Source organism: Phyllobates terribilis, unplaced genomic scaffold (assembly GCF_046119375.1).
Source record: "Phyllobates terribilis strain yellow unplaced genomic scaffold, ASM4611937v1 Scaffold_108__1_contigs__length_5656254, whole genome shotgun sequence".
NCBI classification, from domain to species: Eukaryota; Metazoa; Chordata; class Amphibia; order Anura; family Dendrobatidae; genus Phyllobates; species Phyllobates terribilis.
The window spans coordinates 739,240-762,926 of NW_027362868.1; the positions used below are offsets into that span (position 1 = coordinate 739,240).

At 45.2% G+C, this 23,687-nt stretch overlaps 18 non-coding genes across 18 annotated transcripts; all 18 read left to right on the plus strand.

The window, feature by feature from the left end:
• Positions 1 to 423: 423 nt before the first annotated feature.
• LOC141201244 (U2 spliceosomal RNA) lies at positions 424 to 614 on the plus strand. The gene has a single exon (XR_012272812.1). It is a non-coding gene; the product is annotated as a U2 spliceosomal RNA (small nuclear RNA).
• Positions 615 to 1,732: 1,118 nt separating this feature from the next.
• On the plus strand, positions 1,733 to 1,923 carry LOC141200597 (U2 spliceosomal RNA). The gene has a single exon (XR_012272313.1). It is a non-coding gene; the product is annotated as a U2 spliceosomal RNA (small nuclear RNA).
• Positions 1,924 to 3,045: 1,122 nt separating this feature from the next.
• LOC141200687 (U2 spliceosomal RNA) lies at positions 3,046 to 3,238 on the plus strand. Its single transcript, XR_012272400.1, has one exon. It is a non-coding gene; the product is annotated as a U2 spliceosomal RNA (small nuclear RNA).
• A 1,114-nt stretch (positions 3,239 to 4,352) lies between these two features.
• LOC141201246 (U2 spliceosomal RNA) lies at positions 4,353 to 4,543 on the plus strand. The gene has a single exon (XR_012272813.1). It is a non-coding gene; the product is annotated as a U2 spliceosomal RNA (small nuclear RNA).
• Positions 4,544 to 5,664: 1,121 nt separating this feature from the next.
• On the plus strand, positions 5,665 to 5,857 carry LOC141200688 (U2 spliceosomal RNA). Its single transcript, XR_012272401.1, has one exon. It is a non-coding gene; the product is annotated as a U2 spliceosomal RNA (small nuclear RNA).
• Positions 5,858 to 6,972: 1,115 nt separating this feature from the next.
• LOC141201248 (U2 spliceosomal RNA) lies at positions 6,973 to 7,163 on the plus strand. The gene has a single exon (XR_012272815.1). It is a non-coding gene; the product is annotated as a U2 spliceosomal RNA (small nuclear RNA).
• Positions 7,164 to 8,281: 1,118 nt separating this feature from the next.
• On the plus strand, positions 8,282 to 8,472 carry LOC141200598 (U2 spliceosomal RNA). The gene has a single exon (XR_012272314.1). It is a non-coding gene; the product is annotated as a U2 spliceosomal RNA (small nuclear RNA).
• A 1,122-nt stretch (positions 8,473 to 9,594) lies between these two features.
• LOC141200689 (U2 spliceosomal RNA) lies at positions 9,595 to 9,787 on the plus strand. Its single transcript, XR_012272402.1, has one exon. It is a non-coding gene; the product is annotated as a U2 spliceosomal RNA (small nuclear RNA).
• A 1,114-nt stretch (positions 9,788 to 10,901) lies between these two features.
• On the plus strand, positions 10,902 to 11,092 carry LOC141201249 (U2 spliceosomal RNA). Its single transcript, XR_012272816.1, has one exon. It is a non-coding gene; the product is annotated as a U2 spliceosomal RNA (small nuclear RNA).
• Positions 11,093 to 12,213: 1,121 nt separating this feature from the next.
• On the plus strand, positions 12,214 to 12,406 carry LOC141200690 (U2 spliceosomal RNA). The gene has a single exon (XR_012272403.1). It is a non-coding gene; the product is annotated as a U2 spliceosomal RNA (small nuclear RNA).
• A 1,116-nt stretch (positions 12,407 to 13,522) lies between these two features.
• Positions 13,523 to 13,713, plus strand: LOC141201250 (U2 spliceosomal RNA). The gene has a single exon (XR_012272817.1). It is a non-coding gene; the product is annotated as a U2 spliceosomal RNA (small nuclear RNA).
• Positions 13,714 to 14,837: 1,124 nt separating this feature from the next.
• On the plus strand, positions 14,838 to 15,028 carry LOC141200718 (U2 spliceosomal RNA). Its single transcript, XR_012272430.1, has one exon. It is a non-coding gene; the product is annotated as a U2 spliceosomal RNA (small nuclear RNA).
• A 1,125-nt stretch (positions 15,029 to 16,153) lies between these two features.
• Positions 16,154 to 16,344, plus strand: LOC141201251 (U2 spliceosomal RNA). The gene has a single exon (XR_012272818.1). It is a non-coding gene; the product is annotated as a U2 spliceosomal RNA (small nuclear RNA).
• A 1,126-nt stretch (positions 16,345 to 17,470) lies between these two features.
• LOC141201252 (U2 spliceosomal RNA) lies at positions 17,471 to 17,661 on the plus strand. Its single transcript, XR_012272819.1, has one exon. It is a non-coding gene; the product is annotated as a U2 spliceosomal RNA (small nuclear RNA).
• Positions 17,662 to 18,785: 1,124 nt separating this feature from the next.
• On the plus strand, positions 18,786 to 18,976 carry LOC141201253 (U2 spliceosomal RNA). Its single transcript, XR_012272820.1, has one exon. It is a non-coding gene; the product is annotated as a U2 spliceosomal RNA (small nuclear RNA).
• A 1,124-nt stretch (positions 18,977 to 20,100) lies between these two features.
• Positions 20,101 to 20,291, plus strand: LOC141201254 (U2 spliceosomal RNA). Its single transcript, XR_012272821.1, has one exon. It is a non-coding gene; the product is annotated as a U2 spliceosomal RNA (small nuclear RNA).
• A 1,122-nt stretch (positions 20,292 to 21,413) lies between these two features.
• LOC141201255 (U2 spliceosomal RNA) lies at positions 21,414 to 21,604 on the plus strand. Its single transcript, XR_012272822.1, has one exon. It is a non-coding gene; the product is annotated as a U2 spliceosomal RNA (small nuclear RNA).
• Positions 21,605 to 22,727: 1,123 nt separating this feature from the next.
• LOC141200774 (U2 spliceosomal RNA) lies at positions 22,728 to 22,919 on the plus strand. Its single transcript, XR_012272484.1, has one exon. It is a non-coding gene; the product is annotated as a U2 spliceosomal RNA (small nuclear RNA).
• Positions 22,920 to 23,687: the final 768 nt, after the last annotated feature.

Consider the following 23,687-nt stretch of genomic DNA (forward strand, 5'->3'; position numbering starts at 1 on the left):
ACGCTGGCTGCGCGTGTCATAATAGGCTCTGAGCCTTTATATACCTGCGCACAGCAGCAGCCACCTTCAGTCTGCTGCTGGACAGCCAGCAGCAGCAGGAGAGGTAATTAATCAGCAACCCTCCTGCTAAGGGTAGACAGCTGCTCGTTCCACCCCCCCCCCCGCCTTAATTGGTTCTCCTCCCTTCCAACGGTGTTGAGGCGGGTGGGAACAGCCGGGGGTTGAGGGTACTGTGCTAAAAGAGGTGGAGTTATGCAGATCTAAAACGCGTGGATTGCAGCAGCAGCAAGCCGAAAAGTGCAGGCATGTGAGGGATCTAGAGGTTGACAGCATGTCTTCTTAACGGGAGTCCAGGTGGCCATCTCCACAAATGGACTTTTCAGAATCCTTGGGTGGCACCGTAGTCGGAAACCAATTCTGGTTATCGCTTCTCGGCCTTTTGGCTAAGATCAAGTGTAGTATCTGTTCTTATCAGTTTAATATCTGATACGTCCCCTATCTGGGGACCATATATTAAATGGATTTTTAGAACAGGGAGATGGAAAAAGAGCTTGCTCTGTCCACTCCACGCATTGACCTGGTATTGCAGTATCTCCAGGACCGGTGCACCCCTTCTTTAATGCAGTTTCTAAAATCAGAAAGAATTGAATTCAATGCTTTTTGTTCATTTTGCTTGTTTGTCGGATTTTGGGATGGACTCTTTGGCTTTGCTTTTCTTCTCCTCATTGGATTTTTCATGTTAAAAGTTGCAGAAGCCAGATGACAAGCTCATTTTGGTTCAACTTCAGCAACTGTGCATTGCATTGCCATGTAATGTAATGCACTGCTATCTATCTAGCTCTCCCTCTATACTTCCTTTTGGATAAACAGACATATTAGGCAAGCATTTTGGAGCTTTCACCTAAATAACTACAGGTGGTGAGATAAGCTGCACAATATAATTGACCTTTCAGTATATTGTTGCACACACACCATCTATTTAGCAAATGCCCTTGTTATCAACAGCAGCCTTTTAAACTCACCTGAGCTAACAGGTATGTGAGCTGGTTACTCTGCTGCGCTTAAAATTTCTTTTTTGGTTTGCTACAATGCCTTTTCTGAAACGTTGTCTCCCTCTGCTGGAACACTGACTTCTTTCATTTAATGCCTGCAGACTATAAAAGAGAAACCAACCCAAAAAGTTTGGTTGATTAGTCTGTGGTATTCTTTTAAACTGTTGCTTATGGCGGTCTCTGTGAGCTTCTCAGTGACATTCAGCCATCCAGGTATCCCGCCTGCAGTAGACGGAATGTGGCAATGGAACGCTGGCTGCGCGTGTCATAATAGGCTCTGAGCCTTTATATACCTGCGCACAGCAGCAGCCACCTTCAGTCTGCTGCTGGACAGCCAGCAGCAGCAGCAGCAGGAGAGGTAATTAATCAGCAACCCTCCTGCTAAGGGTAGACAGCTGCTCGTTCCACACCCCCCCCCCCGCCTTAATTGGTTCATCTCCCTTCCAACGGTGTTGAGGCGGGTGGGAACAGCCGGGGGTAGAGGGTACTGTGCTAAAAGAGGTGGAGTTATGCAGATCTAAAACGCGTGGATTGCAGCAGCAGCAAGCCGAAAAGTGCAGGCATGTGAGGGATCTAGAGGTTGACAGCATGTCCTCTTAACGGGAGTCCAGGTGGCCATCTCCACAAATGGACTTTTCAGAATCCTTGGGTGGCACCGTAGTCGGAAACCAATTCTGGTTATCGCTTCTCGGCCTTTTGGCTAAGATCAAGTGTAGTATCTGTTCTTATCAGTTTAATATCTGATACGTCCCCTATCTGGGGACCATATATTAAATGGATTTTTAGAACAGGGAGATGGAAAAAGAGCTTGCTCTGTCCACTCCACGCATTGACCTGATATTGCAGTATCTCCAGGACCGGTGCACCCCTTCTTTAATGCAGTTTCTAAAATCAGAAAGAATTGAATTCAATGCTTTTTGTTCATTTTGCTTGTTTGTCGGATTTTGGGATGGACTCTTTGGCTTTGCTTTTCTTCTCCTCATTGGATTTTTCATGTTAAAAGTTGCAGAAGCCAGATGACAAGCTCATTTTGGTTCAACTTCAGCAACTGTGCATTGCATTGCCATGTAATGTAATGTAATGCAATGCTATCTATCTAGCTCTCCCTCTATACTTCCTTTTGGATAAACAGACATATTAGGCAAGCATTTTGGAGCTTTCACCTAAATAACTACAGGTGGTGAGATAAGCTGCACAATATAATTGACCTTTCAGTATATTGTTGCACACACACCATCTATTTAGCAAATGCCCTTGTTATCAACAGCAGCCTTTTAAACTCACCTGAGCTAACAGGTATGTGAGCTGGTTACTCTGCTGCGCTTAAAATTTCTTTTTTGGTTTGCTACAATGCCTTTTCTGAAACGTTGTCTCCCTCTGCTGGAACACTGACTTCTTTCATTTAATGCCTGCAGACTATAAAAGAGAAACCAACCCAAAAAGTTTGGTTGATTAGTCTGTGGCATTCTTTTAAACTGTTGCTTATGGCGGTCTCTGTGAGCTTCTCAGTGACATTCAGCCATCCAGGTATCCCGCCTGCAGTAGACGGAATGTGGCAATGGAACGCTGGCTGCGCGTGTCATAATAGGCTCTGAGCCTTTATATACCTGCGCACAGCAGCAGCCACTTTCAGTCTGCTGCTGGACAGCCAGCAGCAGCAGCAGCAGGAGAGGTAATTAATCAGCAACCCTCCTGCTAAGGGTAGACAGCTGCTCGTTCCACCCCCCCCCCCCGCCTTAATTGGTTCTCCTCCCTTCCAACGGTGTTGAGGCGGGTGGGAACAGCCGGGGGTTGAGGGTACTGTGCTAAAAGAGGTGGAGTTATGCAGATCTAAAACGCGTGGATTGCAGCAGCAGCAAGCCGAAAAGTGCAGGCATGTGAGGGATCTAGAGGTTGACAGCATGTCTTCTTAACGGGAGTCCAGGTGGCCATCTCCACAAATGGACTTTTCAGAATCCTTGGGTGGCACCGTAGTCGGAAACCAATTCTGGTTATCGCTTCTCGGCCTTTTGGCTAAGATCAAGTGTAGTATCTGTTCTTATCAGTTTAATATCTGATACGTCCCCTATCTGGGGGGACCATATATTAAATGGATTTTTAGAACAGGGAGATGGAAAAAGAGCTTGCTCTGTCCACTCCACGCATTGACCTGGTATTGCAGTATCTCCAGGACCGGTGCACCCCTTCTTTAATGCAGTTTCTAAAATCAGAAAGAATTGAATTCAATGCTTTTTGTTCATTTTGCTTGTTTGTCGGATTTTGGGATGGACTCTTTGGCTTTGCTTTTCTTCTCCTCATTGGATTTTTCATGTTAAAAGTTGCAGAAGCCAGATGACAAGCTCATTTTGGTTCAACTTCAGCAACTGTGCATTGCATTGCCATGTAATGTAATGTAATGCAATGCTATCTATCTAGCTCTCCCTCTATACTTCCTTTTGGATAAACAGACATATTAGGCAAGCATTTTGGAGCTTTCACCTAAATAACTACAGGTGGTGAGATAAGCTGCACAATATAATTGACCTTTCAGTATATTGTTGCACACACACCATCTATTTAGCAAATGCCCTTGTTATCAACAGCAGCCTTTTAAACTCACCTGAGCTAACAGGTATGTGAGCTGGTTACTCTGCTGCGCTTAAAATTTCTTTTTTGGTTTGCTACAATGCCTTTTCTGAAACGTTGTCTCCCTCTGCTGGAACACTGACTTCTTTCATTTAATGCCTGCAGACTATAAAAGAGAAACCAACCCAAAAAGTTTGGTTGATTAGTCTGTGGCATTCTTTTAAACTGTTGCTTATGGCGGTCTCTGTGAGCTTCTCAGTGACATTCAGCCATCCAGGTATCCCGCCTGCAGTAGACGGAATGTGGCAATGGAACGCTGGCTGCGCGTGTCATAATAGGCTCTGAGCCTTTATATACCTGCGCACAGCAGCAGCCACCTTCAGTCTGCTGCTGGACAGCCAGCAGCAGCAGGAGAGGTAATTAATCAGCAACCCTCCTGCTAAGGGTAGACAGCTGCTCGTTCCACCCCCCCCCCGCCTTAATTGGTTCTCCTCCCTTCCAACGGTGTTGAGGCGGGTGGGAACAGCCGGGGGTTGAGGGTACTGTGCTAAAAGAGGTGGAGTTATGCAGATCTAAAACGCGTGGATTGCAGCAGCAGCAAGCCGAAAAGTGCAGGCATGTGAGGGATCTAGAGGTTGACAGCATGTCTTCTTAACGGGAGTCCAGGTGGCCATCTCCACAAATGGACTTTTCAGAATCCTTGGGTGGCACCGTAGTCGGAAACCAATTCTGGTTATCGCTTCTCGGCCTTTTGGCTAAGATCAAGTGTAGTATCTGTTCTTATCAGTTTAATATCTGATACGTCCCCTATCTGGGGACCATATATTAAATGGATTTTTAGAACAGGGAGATGGAAAAAGAGCTTGCTCTGTCCACTCCACGCATTGACCTGGTATTGCAGTATCTCCAGGACCGGTGCACCCCTTCTTTAATGCAGTTTCTAAAATCAGAAAGAATTGAATTCAATGCTTTTTGTTCATTTTGCTTGTTTGTCGGATTTTGGGATGGACTCTTTGGCTTTGCTTTTCTTCTCCTCATTGGATTTTTCATGTTAAAAGTTGCAGAAGCCAGATGACAAGCTCATTTTGGTTCAACTTCAGCAACTGTGCATTGCATTGCCATGTAATGTAATGTAATGCAATGCTATCTATCTAGCTCTCCCTCTATACTTCCTTTTGGATAAACAGACATATTAGGCAAGCATTTTGGAGCTTTCACCTAAATAACTACAGGTGGTGAGATAAGCTGCACAATATAATTGACCTTTCAGTATATTGTTGCACACACACCATCTATTTAGCAAATGCCCTTGTTATCAACAGCAGCCTTTTAAACTCACCTGAGCTAACAGGTATGTGAGCTGGTTACTCTGCTGCGCTTAAAATTTCTTTTTTGGTTTGCTACAATGCCTTTTCTGAAACGTTGTCTCCCTCTGCTGGAACACTGACTTCTTTCATTTAATGCCTGCAGACTATAAAAGAGAAACCAACCCAAAAAGTTTGGTTGATTAGTCTGTGGTATTCTTTTAAACTGTTGCTTATGGCGGTCTCTGTGAGCTTCTCAGTGACATTCAGCCATCCAGGTATCCCGCCTGCAGTAGACGGAATGTGGCAATGGAACGCTGGCTGCGCGTGTCATAATAGGCTCTGAGCCTTTATATACCTGCGCACAGCAGCAGCCACTTTCAGTCTGCTGCTGGACAGCCAGCAGCAGCAGCAGCAGGAGAGGTAATTAATCAGCAACCCTCCTGCTAAGGGTAGACAGCTGCTCGTTCCACCCCCCCCCCCGCCTTAATTGGTTCTCCTCCCTTCCAACGGTGTTGAGGCGGGTGGGAACAGCCGGGGGTTGAGGGTACTGTGCTAAAAGAGGTGGAGTTATGCAGATCTAAAACGCGTGGATTGCAGCAGCAGCAAGCCGAAAAGTGCAGGCATGTGAGGGATCTAGAGGTTGACAGCATGTCTTCTTAACGGGAGTCCAGGTGGCCATCTCCACAAATGGACTTTTCAGAATCCTTGGGTGGCACCGTAGTCGGAAACCAATTCTGGTTATCGCTTCTCGGCCTTTTGGCTAAGATCAAGTGTAGTATCTGTTCTTATCAGTTTAATATCTGATACGTCCCCTATCTGGGGGGACCATATATTAAATGGATTTTTAGAACAGGGAGATGGAAAAAGAGCTTGCTCTGTCCACTCCACGCATTGACCTGGTATTGCAGTATCTCCAGGACCGGTGCACCCCTTCTTTAATGCAGTTTCTAAAATCAGAAAGAATTGAATTCAATGCTTTTTGTTCATTTTGCTTGTTTGTCGGATTTTGGGATGGACTCTTTGGCTTTGCTTTTCTTCTCCTCATTGGATTTTTCATGTTAAAAGTTGCAGAAGCCAGATGACAAGCTCATTTTGGTTCAACTTCAGCAACTGTGCATTGCATTGCCATGTAATGTAATGTAATGCAATGCTATCTATCTAGCTCTCCCTCTATACTTCCTTTTGGATAAACAGACATATTAGGCAAGCATTTTGGAGCTTTCACCTAAATAACTACAGGTGGTGAGATAAGCTGCACAATATAATTGACCTTTCAGTATATTGTTGCACACACACCATCTATTTAGCAAATGCCCTTGTTATCAACAGCAGCCTTTTAAACTCACCTGAGCTAACAGGTATGTGAGCTGGTTACTCTGCTGCGCTTAAAATTTCTTTTTTGGTTTGCTACAATGCCTTTTCTGAAACGTTGTCTCCCTCTGCTGGAACACTGACTTCTTTCATTTAATGCCTGCAGACTATAAAAGAGAAACCAACCCAAAAAGTTTGGTTGATTAGTCTGTGGCATTCTTTTAAACTGTTGCTTATGGCGGTCTCTGTGAGCTTCTCAGTGACATTCAGCCATCCAGGTATCCCGCCTGCAGTAGACGGAATGTGGCAATGGAACGCTGGCTGCGCGTGTCATAATAGGCTCTGAGCCTTTATATACCTGCGCACAGCAGCAGCCACCTTCAGTCTGCTGCTGGACAGCCAGCAGCAGCAGGAGAGGTAATTAATCAGCAACCCTCCTGCTAAGGGTAGACAGCTGCTCGTTCCACCCCCCCCCCCGCCTTAATTGGTTCTCCTCCCTTCCAACGGTGTTGAGGCGGGTGGGAACAGCCGGGGGTTGAGGGTACTGTGCTAAAAGAGGTGGAGTTATGCAGATCTAAAACGCGTGGATTGCAGCAGCAGCAAGCCGAAAAGTGCAGGCATGTGAGGGATCTAGAGGTTGACAGCATGTCTTCTTAACGGGAGTCCAGGTGGCCATCTCCACAAATGGACTTTTCAGAATCCTTGGGTGGCACCGTAGTCGGAAACCAATTCTGGTTATCGCTTCTCGGCCTTTTGGCTAAGATCAAGTGTAGTATCTGTTCTTATCAGTTTAATATCTGATACGTCCCCTATCTGGGGACCATATATTAAATGGATTTTTAGAACAGGGAGATGGAAAAAGAGCTTGCTCTGTCCACTCCACGCATTGACCTGGTATTGCAGTATCTCCAGGACCGGTGCACCCCTTCTTTAATGCAGTTTCTAAAATCAGAAAGAATTGAATTCAATGCTTTTTGTTCATTTTGCTTGTTTGTCGGATTTTGGGATGGACTCTTTGGCTTTGCTTTTCTTCTCCTCATTGGATTTTTCATGTTAAAAGTTGCAGAAGCCAGATGACAAGCTCATTTTGGTTCAACTTCAGCAACTGTGCATTGCATTGCCATGTAATGTAATGCACTGCTATCTATCTAGCTCTCCCTCTATACTTCCTTTTGGATAAACAGACATATTAGGCAAGCATTTTGGAGCTTTCACCTAAATAACTACAGGTGGTGAGATAAGCTGCACAATATAATTGACCTTTCAGTATATTGTTGCACACACACCATCTATTTAGCAAATGCCCTTGTTATCAACAGCAGCCTTTTAAACTCACCTGAGCTAACAGGTATGTGAGCTGGTTACTCTGCTGCGCTTAAAATTTCTTTTTTGGTTTGCTACAATGCCTTTTCTGAAACGTTGTCTCCCTCTGCTGGAACACTGACTTCTTTCATTTAATGCCTGCAGACTATAAAAGAGAAACCAACCCAAAAAGTTTGGTTGATTAGTCTGTGGTATTCTTTTAAACTGTTGCTTATGGCGGTCTCTGTGAGCTTCTCAGTGACATTCAGCCATCCAGGTATCCCGCCTGCAGTAGACGGAATGTGGCAATGGAACGCTGGCTGCGCGTGTCATAATAGGCTCTGAGCCTTTATATACCTGCGCACAGCAGCAGCCACCTTCAGTCTGCTGCTGGACAGCCAGCAGCAGCAGCAGCAGGAGAGGTAATTAATCAGCAACCCTCCTGCTAAGGGTAGACAGCTGCTCGTTCCACACCCCCCCCCCCGCCTTAATTGGTTCATCTCCCTTCCAACGGTGTTGAGGCGGGTGGGAACAGCCGGGGGTAGAGGGTACTGTGCTAAAAGAGGTGGAGTTATGCAGATCTAAAACGCGTGGATTGCAGCAGCAGCAAGCCGAAAAGTGCAGGCATGTGAGGGATCTAGAGGTTGACAGCATGTCCTCTTAACGGGAGTCCAGGTGGCCATCTCCACAAATGGACTTTTCAGAATCCTTGGGTGGCACCGTAGTCGGAAACCAATTCTGGTTATCGCTTCTCGGCCTTTTGGCTAAGATCAAGTGTAGTATCTGTTCTTATCAGTTTAATATCTGATACGTCCCCTATCTGGGGACCATATATTAAATGGATTTTTAGAACAGGGAGATGGAAAAAGAGCTTGCTCTGTCCACTCCACGCATTGACCTGATATTGCAGTATCTCCAGGACCGGTGCACCCCTTCTTTAATGCAGTTTCTAAAATCAGAAAGAATTGAATTCAATGCTTTTTGTTCATTTTGCTTGTTTGTCGGATTTTGGGATGGACTCTTTGGCTTTGCTTTTCTTCTCCTCATTGGATTTTTCATGTTAAAAGTTGCAGAAGCCAGATGACAAGCTCATTTTGGTTCAACTTCAGCAACTGTGCATTGCATTGCCATGTAATGTAATGTAATGCAATGCTATCTATCTAGCTCTCCCTCTATACTTCCTTTTGGATAAACAGACATATTAGGCAAGCATTTTGGAGCTTTCACCTAAATAACTACAGGTGGTGAGATAAGCTGCACAATATAATTGACCTTTCAGTATATTGTTGCACACACACCATCTATTTAGCAAATGCCCTTGTTATCAACAGCAGCCTTTTAAACTCACCTGAGCTAACAGGTATGTGAGCTGGTTACTCTGCTGCGCTTAAAATTTCTTTTTTGGTTTGCTACAATGCCTTTTCTGAAACGTTGTCTCCCTCTGCTGGAACACTGACTTCTTTCATTTAATGCCTGCAGACTATAAAAGAGAAACCAACCCAAAAAGTTTGGTTGATTAGTCTGTGGCATTCTTTTAAACTGTTGCTTATGGCGGTCTCTGTGAGCTTCTCAGTGACATTCAGCCATCCAGGTATCCCGCCTGCAGTAGACGGAATGTGGCAATGGAACGCTGGCTGCGCGTGTCATAATAGGCTCTGAGCCTTTATATACCTGCGCACAGCAGCAGCCACTTTCAGTCTGCTGCTGGACAGCCAGCAGCAGCAGCAGCAGGAGAGGTAATTAATCAGCAACCCTCCTGCTAAGGGTAGACAGCTGCTCGTTCCACCCCCCCCCCCCGCCTTAATTGGTTCTCCTCCCTTCCAACGGTGTTGAGGCGGGTGGGAACAGCCGGGGGTTGAGGGTACTGTGCTAAAAGAGGTGGAGTTATGCAGATCTAAAACGCGTGGATTGCAGCAGCAGCAAGCCGAAAAGTGCAGGCATGTGAGGGATCTAGAGGTTGACAGCATGTCTTCTTAACGGGAGTCCAGGTGGCCATCTCCACAAATGGACTTTTCAGAATCCTTGGGTGGCACCGTAGTCGGAAACCAATTCTGGTTATCGCTTCTCGGCCTTTTGGCTAAGATCAAGTGTAGTATCTGTTCTTATCAGTTTAATATCTGATACGTCCCCTATCTGGGGGGACCATATATTAAATGGATTTTTAGAACAGGGAGATGGAAAAAGAGCTTGCTCTGTCCACTCCACGCATTGACCTGGTATTGCAGTATCTCCAGGACCGGTGCACCCCTTCTTTAATGCAGTTTCTAAAATCAGAAAGAATTGAATTCAATGCTTTTTGTTCATTTTGCTTGTTTGTCGGATTTTGGGATGGACTCTTTGGCTTTGCTTTTCTTCTCCTCATTGGATTTTTCATGTTAAAAGTTGCAGAAGCCAGATGACAAGCTCATTTTGGTTCAACTTCAGCAACTGTGCATTGCATTGCCATGTAATGTAATGTAATGCAATGCTATCTATCTAGCTCTCCCTCTATACTTCCTTTTGGATAAACAGACATATTAGGCAAGCATTTTGGAGCTTTCACCTAAATAACTACAGGTGGTGAGATAAGCTGCACAATATAATTGACCTTTCAGTATATTGTTGCACACACACCATCTATTTAGCAAATGCCCTTGTTATCAACAGCAGCCTTTTAAACTCACCTGAGCTAACAGGTATGTGAGCTGGTTACTCTGCTGCGCTTAAAATTTCTTTTTTGGTTTGCTACAATGCCTTTTCTGAAACGTTGTCTCCCTCTGCTGGAACACTGACTTCTTTCATTTAATGCCTGCAGACTATAAAAGAGAAACCAACCCAAAAAGTTTGGTTGATTAGTCTGTGGCATTCTTTTAAACTGTTGCTTATGGCGGTCTCTGTGAGCTTCTCAGTGACATTCAGCCATCCAGGTATCCCGCCTGCAGTAGACGGAATGTGGCAATGGAACGCTGGCTGCGCGTGTCATAATAGGCTCTGAGCCTTTATATACCTGCGCACAGCAGCAGCCACCTTCAGTCTGCTGCTGGACAGCCAGCAGCAGCAGGAGAGGTAATTAATCAGCAACCCTCCTGCTAAGGGTAGACAGCTGCTCGTTCCACCCCCCCCCCGCCTTAATTGGTTCTCCTCCCTTCCAACGGTGTTGAGGCGGGTGGGAACAGCCGGGGGTTGAGGGTACTGTGCTAAAAGAGGTGGAGTTATGCAGATCTAAAACGCGTGGATTGCAGCAGCAGCAAGCCGAAAAGTGCAGGCATGTGAGGGATCTAGAGGTTGACAGCATGTCTTCTTAACGGGAGTCCAGGTGGCCATCTCCACAAATGGACTTTTCAGAATCCTTGGGTGGCACCGTAGTCGGAAACCAATTCTGGTTATCGCTTCTCGGCCTTTTGGCTAAGATCAAGTGTAGTATCTGTTCTTATCAGTTTAATATCTGATACGTCCCCTATCTGGGGACCATATATTAAATGGATTTTTAGAACAGGGAGATGGAAAAAGAGCTTGCTCTGTCCACTCCACGCATTGACCTGGTATTGCAGTATCTCCAGGACCGGTGCACCCCTTCTTTAATGCAGTTTCTAAAATCAGAAAGAATTGAATTCAATGCTTTTTGTTCATTTTGCTTGTTTGTCGGATTTTGGGATGGACTCTTTGGCTTTGCTTTTCTTCTCCTCATTGGATTTTTCATGTTAAAAGTTGCAGAAGCCAGATGACAAGCTCATTTTGGTTCAACTTCAGCAACTGTGCATTGCATTGCCATGTAATGTAATGTAATGCAATGCTATCTATCTAGCTCTCCCTCTATACTTCCTTTTGGATAAACAGACATATTAGGCAAGCATTTTGGAGCTTTCACCTAAATAACTACAGGTGGTGAGATAAGCTGCACAATATAATTGACCTTTCAGTATATTGTTGCACACACACCATCTATTTAGCAAATGCCCTTGTTATCAACAGCAGCCTTTTAAACTCACCTGAGCTAACAGGTATGTGAGCTGGTTACTCTGCTGCGCTTAAAATTTCTTTTTTGGTTTGCTACAATGCCTTTTCTGAAACGTTGTCTCCCTCTGCTGGAACACTGACTTCTTTCATTTAATGCCTGCAGACTATAAAAGAGAAACCAACCCAAAAAGTTTGGTTGATTAGTCTGTGGTATTCTTTTAAACTGTTGCTTATGGCGGTCTCTGTGAGCTTCTCAGTGACATTCAGCCATCCAGGTATCCCGCCTGCAGTAGACGGAATGTGGCAATGGAACGCTGGCTGCGCGTGTCATAATAGGCTCTGAGCCTTTATATACCTGCGCACAGCAGCAGCCACTTTCAGTCTGCTGCTGGACAGCCAGCAGCAGCAGCAGCAGGAGAGGTAATTAATCAGCAACCCTCCTGCTAAGGGTAGACAGCTGCTCGTTCCACCCCCCCCCCCGCCTTAATTGGTTCTCCTCCCTTCCAACGGTGTTGAGGCGGGTGGGAACAGCCGGGGGTTGAGGGTACTGTGCTAAAAGAGGTGGAGTTATGCAGATCTAAAACGCGTGGATTGCAGCAGCAGCAAGCCGAAAAGTGCAGGCATGTGAGGGATCTAGAGGTTGACAGCATGTCTTCTTAACGGGAGTCCAGGTGGCCATCTCCACAAATGGACTTTTCAGAATCCTTGGGTGGCACCGTAGTCGGAAACCAATTCTGGTTATCGCTTCTCGGCCTTTTGGCTAAGATCAAGTGTAGTATCTGTTCTTATCAGTTTAATATCTGATACGTCCCCTATCTGGGGGGACCATATATTAAATGGATTTTTAGAACAGGGAGATGGAAAAAGAGCTTGCTCTGTCCACTCCACGCATTGACCTGGTATTGCAGTATCTCCAGGACCGGTGCACCCCTTCTTTAATGCAGTTTCTAAAATCAGAAAGAATTGAATTCAATGCTTTTTGTTCATTTTGCTTGTTTGTCGGATTTTGGGATGGACTCTTTGGCTTTGCTTTTCTTCTCCTCATTGGATTTTTCATGTTAAAAGTTGCAGAAGCCAGATGACAAGCTCATTTTGGTTCAACTTCAGCAACTGTGCATTGCATTGCCATGTAATGTAATGTAATGCAATGCTATCTATCTAGCTCTCCCTCTATACTTCCTTTTGGATAAACAGACATATTAGGCAAGCATTTTGGAGCTTTCACCTAAATAACTACAGGTGGTGAGATAAGCTGCACAATATAATTGACCTTTCAGTATATTGTTGCACACACACCATCTATTTAGCAAATGCCCTTGTTATCAACAGCAGCCTTTTAAACTCACCTGAGCTAACAGGTATGTGAGCTGGTTACTCTGCTGCGCTTAAAATTTCTTTTTTGGTTTGCTACAATGCCTTTTCTGAAACGTTGTCTCCCTCTGCTGGAACACTGACTTCTTTCATTTAATGCCTGCAGACTATAAAAGAGAAACCAACCCAAAAAGTTTGGTTGATTAGTCTGTGGCATTCTTTTAAACTGTTGCTTATGGCGGTCTCTGTGAGCTTCTCAGTGACATTCAGCCATCCAGGTATCCCGCCTGCAGTAGACGGAATGTGGCAATGGAACGCTGGCTGCGCGTGTCATAATAGGCTCTGAGCCTTTATATACCTGCGCACAGCAGCAGCCACCTTCAGTCTGCTGCTGGACAGCCAGCAGCAGCAGGAGAGGTAATTAATCAGCAACCCTCCTGCTAAGGGTAGACAGCTGCTCGTTCCACCCCCCCCCCCCGCCTTAATTGGTTCTCCTCCCTTCCAACGGTGTTGAGGCGGGTGGGAACAGCCGGGGGTTGAGGGTACTGTGCTAAAAGAGGTGGAGTTATGCAGATCTAAAACGCGTGGATTGCAGCAGCAGCAAGCCGAAAAGTGCAGGCATGTGAGGGATCTAGAGGTTGACAGCATGTCTTCTTAACGGGAGTCCAGGTGGCCATCTCCACAAATGGACTTTTCAGAATCCTTGGGTGGCACCGTAGTCGGAAACCAATTCTGGTTATCGCTTCTCGGCCTTTTGGCTAAGATCAAGTGTAGTATCTGTTCTTATCAGTTTAATATCTGATACGTCCCCTATCTGGGGACCATATATTAAATGGATTTTTAGAACAGGGAGATGGAAAAAGAGCTTGCTCTGTCCACTCCACGCATTGACCTGGTATTGCAGTATCTCCAGGACCGGTGCACCCCTTCTTTAATGCAGTTTCTAAAATCAGAAAGAATTGAATTCAATGCTTTTTGTTCATTTTGCTTGTTTGTCGGATTTTGGGATGGACTCTTTGGCTTTGCTTTTCTTCTCCTCATTGGATTTTTCATGTTAAAAGTTGCAGAAGCCAGATGACAAGCTCATTTTGGTTCAACTTCAGCAACTGTGCATTGCATTGCCATGTAATGTAATGTAATGCAATGCTATCTATCTAGCTCTCCCTCTATACTTCCTTTTGGATAAACAGACATATTAGGCAAGCATTTTGGAGCTTTCACCTAAATAGCTACAGGTGGTGAGATAAGCTGCACAATATAATTGACCTTTCAGTATATTGTTGCACACACACCATCTATTTAGCAAATGCCCTTGTTATCAACAGCAGCCTTTTAAACTCACCTGAGCTAACAGGTATGTGAGCTGGTTACTCTGCTGCGCTTAAAATTTCTTTTTTGGTTTGCTACAATGCCTTTTCTGAAACGTTGTCTCCCTCTGCTGGAACACTGACTTCTTTCATTTAATGCCTGCAGACTATAAAAGAGAAACCAACCCAAAAAGTTTGGTTGATTAGTCTGTGGCATTCTTTTAAACTGTTGCTTATGGCGGTCTCTGTGAGCTTCTCAGTGACATTCAGCCATCCAGGTATCCCGCCTGCAGTAGACGGAATGTGGCAATGGAACGCTGGCTGCGCGTGTCATAATAGGCTCTGAGCCTTTATATACCTGCGCACAGCAGCAGCCACCTTCAGTCTGCTGCTGGACAGCCAGCAGCAGCAGCAGCAGCAGGAGAGGTAATTAATCAGCAATGCTCCTGCTAAGGGTAGACAGCTGCTCGTTCCACCCCCCCCCCCGCCTTAATTGGTTCTCCTCCCTTCCAACGGTGTTGAGGCGGGTGGGAACAGCCGGGGGTTGAGGGTACTGTGCTAAAAGAGGTGGAGTTATGCAGATCTAAAACGCGTGGATTGCAGCAGCAGCAAGCCGAAAAGTGCAGGCATGTGAGGGATCTAGAGGTTGACAGCATGTCTTCTTAACGGGAGTCCAGGTGGCCATCTCCACAAATGGACTTTTCAGAATCCTTGGGTTGCACCGTAGTCGGAAACCAATTCTGGTTATCGCTTCTCGGCCTTTTGGCTAAGATCAAGTGTAGTATCTGTTCTTATCAGTTTAATATCTGATACGTCCCCTATCTGGGGACCATATATTAAATGGATTTTTAGAACATCGAGATGGAAAAAGAGCTTGCTCTGTCCACTCCACGCATTGACCTGGTATTGCAGTATCTCCAGGACCGGTGCACCCCTTCTTTAATGCAGTTTCTAAAATCAGAAAGAATTGAATTCAATGCTTTTTGTTCATTTTGCTTGTTTGTCGGATTTTGGGATGGACTCTTTGGCTTTGCTTTTCTTCTCCTCATTGGATTTTTCATGTTAAAAGTTGCAGAAGCCAGATGACAAGCTCATTTTGGTTCAACTTCAGCAATTGTGCATTGCATTGCCATGTAATGTAATGTAATGCAATGCTATCTATCTAGCTCTCCCTCTATACTTCCTTTTGGATAAACAGACATATTAGGCAAGCATTTTGGAGCTTTCACCTAAATAACTACAGGTGGTGAGATAAGCTGCACAATATAATTGACCTTTCAGTATATTGTTGCACACACACCATCTATTTAGCAAATGCCCTTGTTATCAACAGCAGCCTTTTAAACTCACCTGAGCTAACAGGTATGTGAGCTGGTTACTCTGCTGCGCTTAAAATTTCTTTTTTGGTTTGCTACAATGCCTTTTCTGAAACGTTGTCTCCCTCTGCTGGAACACTGACTTCTTTCATTTAATGCCTGCAGACTATAAAAGAGAAACCAACCCAAAAAGTTTGGTTGATTAGTCTGTGGCATTCTTTTAAACTGTTGCTTATGGCGGTCTCTGTGAGCTTCTCAGTGACATTCAGCCATCCAGGTATCCCGCCTGCAGTAGACGGAATGTGGCAATGGAACGCTGGCTGCGCGTGTCATAATAGGCTCTGAGCCTTTATATACCTGCGCACAGCAGCAGCCACCTTCAGTCTGCTGCTGGACAGCCAGCAGCAGCAGCAGCAGCAGGAGAGGTAATTAATCAGCAACCCTCCTGCTAAGGGTAGACAGCTGCTCGTTCCACCCCCCCCCCCCGCCTTAATTGGTTCTCCTCCCTTCCAACGGTGTTGAGGCGGGTGGGAACAGCCGGGGGTTGAGGGTACTGTGCTAAAAGAGGTGGAGTTATGCAGATCTAAAACGCGTGGATTGCAGCAGCAGCAAGCCGAAAAGTGCAGGCATGTGAGGGATCTAGAGGTTGACAGCATGTCTTCTTAACGGGAGTCCAGGTGGCCATCTCCACAAATGGACTTTTCAGAATCCTTGGGTGGCACCGTAGTCGGAAACCAATTCTGGTTATCGCTTCTCGGCCTTTTGGCTAAGATCAAGTGTAGTATCTGTTCTTATCAGTTTAATATCTGATACGTCCCCTATCTGGGGACCATATATTAAATGGATTTTTAGAACAGGGAGATGGAAAAAGAGCTTGCTCTGTCCACTCCACGCATTGACCTGGTATTGCAGTATCTCCAGGACCGGTGCACCCCTTCTTTAATGCAGTTTCTAAAATCAGAAAGAATTGAATTCAATGCTTTTTGTTCATTTTGCTTGTTTGTCGGATTTTGGGATGGACTCTTTGGCTTTGCTTTTCTTCTCCTCATTGGATTTTTCATGTTAAAAGTTGCAGAAGCCAGATGACAAGCTCATTTTGGTTCAACTTCAGCAACTGTGCATTGCATTGCCATGTAATGTAATGTAATGCAATGCTATCTATCTAGCTCTCCCTCTATACTTCCTTTTGGATAAACAGACATATTAGGCAAGCATTTTGGAGCTTTCACCTAAATAACTACAGGTGGTGAGATAAGCTGCACAATATAATTGACCTTTCAGTATATTGTTGCACACACACCATCTATTTAGCAAATGCCCTTGTTATCAACAGCAGCCTTTTAAACTCACCTGAGCTAACAGGTATGTGAGCTGGTTACTCTGCTGCGCTTAAAATTTCTTTTTTGGTTTGCTACAATGCCTTTTCTGAAACGTTGTCTCCCTCTGCTGGAACACTGACTTCTTTCATTTAATGCCTGCAGACTATAAAAGAGAAACCAACCCAAAAAGTTTGGTTGATTAGTCTGTGGCATTCTTTTAAACTGTTGCTTATGGCGGTCTCTGTGAGCTTCTCAGTGACATTCAGCCATCCAGGTATCCCGCCTGCAGTAGACGGAATGTGGCAATGGAACGCTGGCTGCGCGTGTCATAATAGGCTCTGAGCCTTTATATACCTGCGCACAGCAGCAGCCACCTTCAGTCTGCTGCTGGACAGCCAGCAGCAGCAGCAGCAGGAGAGGTAATTAATCAGCAACCCTCCTGCTAAGGGTAGACAGCTGCTCGTTCCACCCCCCCCCCCCCCCCGCCTTAATTGGTTCTCCTCCCTTCCAACGGTGTTGAGGCGGGTGGGAACAGCCGGGGGTTGAGGGTACTGTACTAAAAGAGGTGGAGTTATGCAGATCTAAAACGCGTGGATTGCAGCAGCAGCAAGCCGAAAAGTGCAGGCATGTGAGGGATCTAGAGGTTGACAGCATGTCTTCTTAACGGGAGTCCAGGTGGCCATCTCCACAAATGGACTTTTCAGAATCCTTGGGTGGCACCGTAGTCGGAAACCAATTCTGGTTATCGCTTCTCGGCCTTTTGGCTAAGATCAAGTGTAGTATCTGTTCTTATCAGTTTAATATCTGATACGTCCCCTATCTGGGGACCATATATTAAATGGATTTTTAGAACAGGGAGATGGAAAAAGAGCTTGCTCTGTCCACTCCACGCATTGACCTGGTATTGCAGTATCTCCAGGACCGGTGCACCCCTTCTTTAATGCAGTTTCTAAAATCAGAAAGAATTGAATTCAATGCTTTTTGTTCATTTTGCTTGTTTGTCGGATTTTGGGATGGACTCTTTGGCTTTGCTTTTCTTCTCCTCATTGGATTTTTCATGTTAAAAGTTGCAGAAGCCAGATGACAAGCTCATTTTGGTTCAACTTCAGCAACTGTGCATTGCATTGCCATGTAATGTAATGTAATGCAATGCTATCTATCTAGCTCTCCCTCTATACTTCCTTTTGGATAAACAGACATATTAGGCAAGCATTTTGGAGCTTTCACCTAAATAACTACAGGTGGTGAGATAAGCTGCACAATATAATTGACCTTTCAGTATATTGTTGCACACACACCATCTATTTAGCAAATGCCCTTGTTATCAACAGCAGCCTTTTAAACTCACCTGAGCTAACAGGTATGTGAGCTGGTTACTCTGCTGCGCTTAAAATTTCTTTTTTGGTTTGCTACAATGCCTTTTCTGAAACGTTGTCTCCCTCTGCTGGAACACTGACTTCTTTCATTTAATGCCTGCAGACTATAAAAGAGAAACCAACCCAAAAAGTTTGGTTGATTTGTCTGTGGCATTCTTTTAAACTGTTGCTTATGGCGGTCTCTGTGAGCTTCTCAGTGACATTCAGCCATCCAGGTATCCCGCCTGCAGTAGACGGAATGTGGCAATGGAACGCTGGCTGCGCGTGTCATAATAGGCTCTGAGCCTTTATATACCTGCGCACAGCAGCAGCCACCTTCAGTCTGCTGCTGGACAGCTAGCAGCAGCAGCAGGAGAGGTAATTAATCAGCAACCCTCCTGCTAAGGGTAGACAGCTGCTCGTTCCACCCCCCCCCCCCCCCCCGCCTTAATTGGTTCTCCTCCCTTCCAACGGTGTTGAGGCGGGTGGGAACAGCCGGGGGTTGAGGGTACTGTGCTAAAAGAGGTGGAGTTATGCAGATCTAAAACGCGTGGATTGCAGCAGCAGCAAGCCGAAAAGTGCAGGCATGTGAGGGATCTAGAGGTTGACAGCATGTCTTCTTAACGGGAGTCCAGGTGGCCATCTCCACAAATGGACTTTTCAGAATCCTTGGGTGGCACCGTAGTCGGAAACCAATTCTGGTTATCGCTTCTCGGCCTTTTGGCTAAGATCAAGTGTAGTATCTGTTCTTATCAGTTTAATATCTGATACGTCCCCTATCTGGGGACCATATATTAAATGGATTTTTAGAACAGGGAGATGGAAAAAGAGCTTGCTCTGTCCACTCCACGCATTGACCTGGTATTGCAGTATCTCCAGGACCGGTGCACCCCTTCTTTAATGCAGTTTCTAAAATCAGAAAGAATTGAATTCAATGCTTTTTGTTCATTTTGCTTGTTTGTCGGATTTTGGGATGGACTCTTTGGCTTTGCTTTTCTTCTCCTCATTGGATTTTTCATGTTAAAAGTTGCAGAAGCCAGATGACAAGCTCATTTTGGTTCAACTTCAGCAACTGTGCATTGCATTGCCATGTAATGTAATGTAATGCAATGCTATCTATCTAGCTCTCCCTCTATACTTCCTTTTGGATAAACAGACATATTAGGCAAGCATTTTGGAGCTTTCACCTAAATAACTACAGGTGGTGAGATAAGCTGCACAATATAATTGACCTTTCAGTATATTGTTGCACACACACCATCTATTTAGCAAATGCCCTTGTTATCAACAGCAGCCTTTTAAACTCACCTGAGCTAACAGGTATGTGAGCTGGTTACTCTGCTGCGCTTAAAATTTCTTTTTTGGTTTGCTACAATGCCTTTTCTGAAACGTTGTCTCCCTCTGCTGGAACACTGACTTCTTTCATTTAATGCCTGCAGACTATAAAAGAGAAACCAACCCAAAAAGTTTGGTTGATTAGTCTGTGGCATTCTTTTAAACTGTTGCTTATGGCGGTCTCTGTGAGCTTCTCAGTGACATTCAGCCATCCAGGTATCCCGCCTGCAGTAGACGGAATGTGGCAATGGAACGCTGGCTGCGCGTGTCATAATAGGCTCTGAGCCTTTATATACCTGCGCACAGCAGCAGCCACCTTCAGTCTGCTGCTGGACAGCCAGCAGCAGCAGCAGCAGGAGAGGTAATTAATCAGCAACCCTCCTGCTAAGGGTAGACAGCTGCTCGTTCCACCCCCCCCCCCCCCGCCTTAATTGGTTCTCCTCCCTTCCAACGGTGTTGAGGCGGGTGGGAACAGCCGGGGGTTGAGGGTACTGTACTAAAAGAGGTGGAGTTATGCAGATCTAAAACGCGTGGATTGCAGCAGCAGCAAGCCGAAAAGTGCAGGCATGTGAGGGATCTAGAGGTTGACAGCATGTCTTCTTAACGGGAGTCCAGGTGGCCATCTCCACAAATGGACTTTTCAGAATCCTTGGGTGGCACCGTAGTCGGAAACCAATTCTGGTTATCGCTTCTCGGCCTTTTGGCTAAGATCAAGTGTAGTATCTGTTCTTATCAGTTTAATATCTGATACGTCCCCTATCTGGGGACCATATATTAAATGGATTTTTAGAACAGGGAGATGGAAAAAGAGCTTGCTCTGTCCACTCCACGCATTGACCTGGTATTGCAGTATCTCCAGGACCGGTGCACCCCTTCTTTAATGCAGTTTCTAAAATCAGAAAGAATTGAATTCAATGCTTTTTGTTCATTTTGCTTGTTTGTCGGATTTTGGGATGGACTCTTTGGCTTTGCTTTTCTTCTCCTCATTGGATTTTTCATGTTAAAAGTTGCAGAAGCCAGATGACAAGCTCATTTTGGTTCAACTTCAGCAACTGTGCATTGCATTGCCATGTAATGTAATGTAATGCAATGCTATCTATCTAGCTCTCCCTCTATACTTCCTTTTGGATAAACAGACATATTAGGCAAGCATTTTGGAGCTTTCACCTAAATAACTACAGGTGGTGAGATAAGCTGCACAATATAATTGACCTTTCAGTATATTGTTGCACACACACCATCTATTTAGCAAATGCCCTTGTTATCAACAGCAGCCTTTTAAACTCACCTGAGCTAACAGGTATGTGAGCTGGTTACTCTGCTGCGCTTAAAATTTCTTTTTTGGTTTGCTACAATGCCTTTTCTGAAACGTTGTCTCCCTCTGCTGGAACACTGACTTCTTTCATTTAATGCCTGCAGACTATAAAAGAGAAACCAACCCAAAAAGTTTGGTTGATTAGTCTGTGGCATTCTTTTAAACTGTTGCTTATGGCGGTCTCTGTGAGCTTCTCAGTGACATTCAGCCATCCAGGTATCCCGCCTGCAGTAGACGGAATGTGGCAATGGAACGCTGGCTGCGCGTGTCATAATAGGCTCTGAGCCTTTATATACCTGCGCACAGCAGCAGCCACCTTCAGTCTGCTGCTGGACAGCCAGCAGCAGCAGCAGCAGGAGAGGTAATTAATCAGCAACCCTCCTGCTAAGGGTAGACAGCTGCTCGTTCCACCCCCCCCCCCCGCCTTAATTGGTTCTCCTCCCTTCCAACGGTGTTGAGGCGGGTGGGAACAGCCGGGGGTTGAGGGTACTGTACTAAAAGAGGTGGAGTTATGCAGATCTAAAACGCGTGGATTGCAGCAGCAGCAAGCCGAAAAGTGCAGGCATGTGAGGGATCTAGAGGTTGACAGCATGTCTTCTTAACGGGAGTCCAGGTGGCCATCTCCACAAATGGACTTTTCAGAATCCTTGAGTGGCACCGTAGTCGGAAACCAATTCTGGTTATCGCTTCTCGGCCTTTTGGCTAAGATCAAGTGTAGTATCTGTTCTTATCAGTTTAATATCTGATACGTCCCCTATCTGGGGACCATATATTAAATGGATTTTTAGAACAGGGAGATGGAAAAAGAGCTTGCTCTGTCCACTCCACGCATTGACCTGGTATTGCAGTATCTCCAGGACCGGTGCACCCCTTCTTTAATGCAGTTTCTAAAATCAGAAAGAATTGAATTCAATGCTTTTTGTTCATTTTGCTTGTTTGTCGGATTTTGGGATGGACTCTTTGGCTTTGCTTTTCTTCTCCTCATTGGATTTTTCATGTTAAAAGTTGCAGAAGCCAGATGACAAGCTCATTTTGGTTCAACTTCAGCAACTGTGCATTGCATTGCCATGTAATGTAATGTAATGCAATGCTATCTATCTAGCTCTCCCTCTATACTTCCTTTTGGATAAACAGACATATTAGGCAAGCATTTTGGAGCTTTCACCTAAATAACTACAGGTGGTGAGATAAGCTGCACAATATAATTGACCTTTCAGTATATTGTTGCACACACACCATCTATTTAGCAAATGCCCTTGTTATCAACAGCAGCCTTTTAAACTCACCTGAGCTAACAGGTATGTGAGCTGGTTACTCTGCTGCGCTTAAAATTTCTTTTTTGGTTTGCTACAATGCCTTTTCTGAAACGTTGTCTCCCTCTGCTGGAACACTGACTTCTTTCATTTAATGCCTGCAGACTATAAAAGAGAAACCAACCCAAAAAGTTTGGTTGATTAGTCTGTGGCATTCTTTTAAACTGTTGCTTATGGCGGTCTCTGTGAGCTTCTCAGTGACATTCAGCCATCCAGGTATCCCGCCTGCAGTAGACGGAATGTGGCAATGGAACGCTGGCTGCGCGTGTCATAATAGGCTCTGAGCCTTTATATACCTGCGCACAGCAGCAGCCACCTTCAGTCTGCTGCTGGACAGCCAGCAGCAGCAGCAGCAGGAGAGGTAATTAATCAGCAACCCTCCTGCTAAGGGTAGACAGCTGCTCGTTCCACCCCCCCCCCCCCGCCTTAATTGGTTCTCCTCCCTTCCAACGGTGTTGAGGCGGGTGGGAACAGCCGGGGGTTGAGGGTACTGTGCTAAAAGAGGTGGAGTTATGCAGATCTAAAACGCGTGGATTGCAGCAGCAGCAAGCCGAAAAGTGCAGGCATGTGAGGGATCTAGAGGTTGACAGCATGTCTTCTTAACGGGAGTCCAGGTGGCCATCTCCACAAATGGACTTTTCAGAATCCTTGGGTGGCACCGTAGTCGGAAACCAATTCTGGTTATCGCTTCTCGGCCTTTTGGCTAAGATCAAGTGTAGTATCTGTTCTTATCAGTTTAATATCTGATACGTCCCCTATCTGGGGACCATATATTAAATGGATTTTTAGAACAGGGAGATGGAAAAAGAGCTTTCTTCTGTCCACTCCACGCATTGACCTGGTATTGCAGTATCTCCAGGACCGGTGCACCCCTTCTTTAATGCAGTTTCTAAAATCAGAAAGAATTGAATTCAATGCTTTTTGTTCATTTTGCTTGTTTGTCGGATTTTGGGATGGACTCTTTGGCTTTGCTTTTCTTCTCCTCATTGGATTTTTCATGTTAAAAGTTGCAGAAGCCAGATGACAAGCTCATTTTGGTTCAACTTCAGCAACTGTGCATTGCATTGCCATGTAATGTAATGTAATGCAATGCTATCTATCTAGCTCTCCCTCTATACTTCCTTTTGGATAAACAGACATATTAGGCAAGCATTTTGGAGCTTTCACCTAAATAACTACAGGTGGTGAGATAAGCTGCACAATATAATTGACCTTTCAGTATATTGTTGCACACACACCATCTATTTAGCAAATGCCCTTGTTATCAACAGCAGCCTTTTAAACTCACCTGAGCTAACAGGTATGTGAGCTGGTTACTCTGCTGCGCTTAAAATTTCTTTTTTGGTTTGCTACAATGCCTTTTCTGAAACGTTGTCTCCCTCTGCTGGAACACTGACTTCTTTCATTTAATGCCTGCAGACTATAAAAGAGAAACCAACCCAAAAAGTTTGGTTGATTAGTCTGTGGCATTCTTTTAAACTGTTGCTTATGGCGGTCTCTGTGAGCTTCTCAGTGACATTCAGCCATCCAGGTATCCCGCCTGCAGTAGACGGAATGTGGCAATGGAACGCTGGCTGCGCGTGTCATAATAGGCTCTGAGCCTTTATATACCTGCGCACAGCAGCAGCCACCTTCAGTCTGCT